The following is a 453-nucleotide window of genomic DNA, read 5'->3' as shown; positions in this document are numbered from 1 at the left end:
GCTCCTTGACACTGCAAACCCATCCGCTGTTTCTGAGGTTACCTTTGAGAGGTTTGGGCATTTTTCTGTTCCCACGTTTCTTCCATGTATGTAACGCATTCTACCAGTTCCAAAAACCCTTTTAAAGTGACAGCCCCGTGTCAGTTGCATTTGCAAATTTGCGTTTAGTCCTCTCAGCTATACTGCTGCTTAAGGGAAAAGCCAGGCCGTTCGTTAAGTGGATGGAAAAGGGGTTGCAGCTGGCTTAATGTTTCAACGGACGGACGTTAATAAAGTGTTAACTCTGTTTTACAAGAAGCAGTGTTCTTCATCAGAGAGAAGACATGGACTTTTCTAATGTTAGAAGAGGATATTAGTCTCCCTTTGAGCAATGGTTGCCTTATGTGGTAATCAGAACCTTCTGAGACTGAGAAAAGAATAAGAAATATATAAAAGAGAAACGAAACTGCGTTT

This window comes from Penaeus chinensis, chromosome 33, assembly GCF_019202785.1.
Source record: "Penaeus chinensis breed Huanghai No. 1 chromosome 33, ASM1920278v2, whole genome shotgun sequence".
NCBI classification, from domain to species: domain Eukaryota; kingdom Metazoa; phylum Arthropoda; class Malacostraca; order Decapoda; family Penaeidae; genus Penaeus; species Penaeus chinensis.
This window is presented reverse-complemented; position numbering follows the sequence as displayed.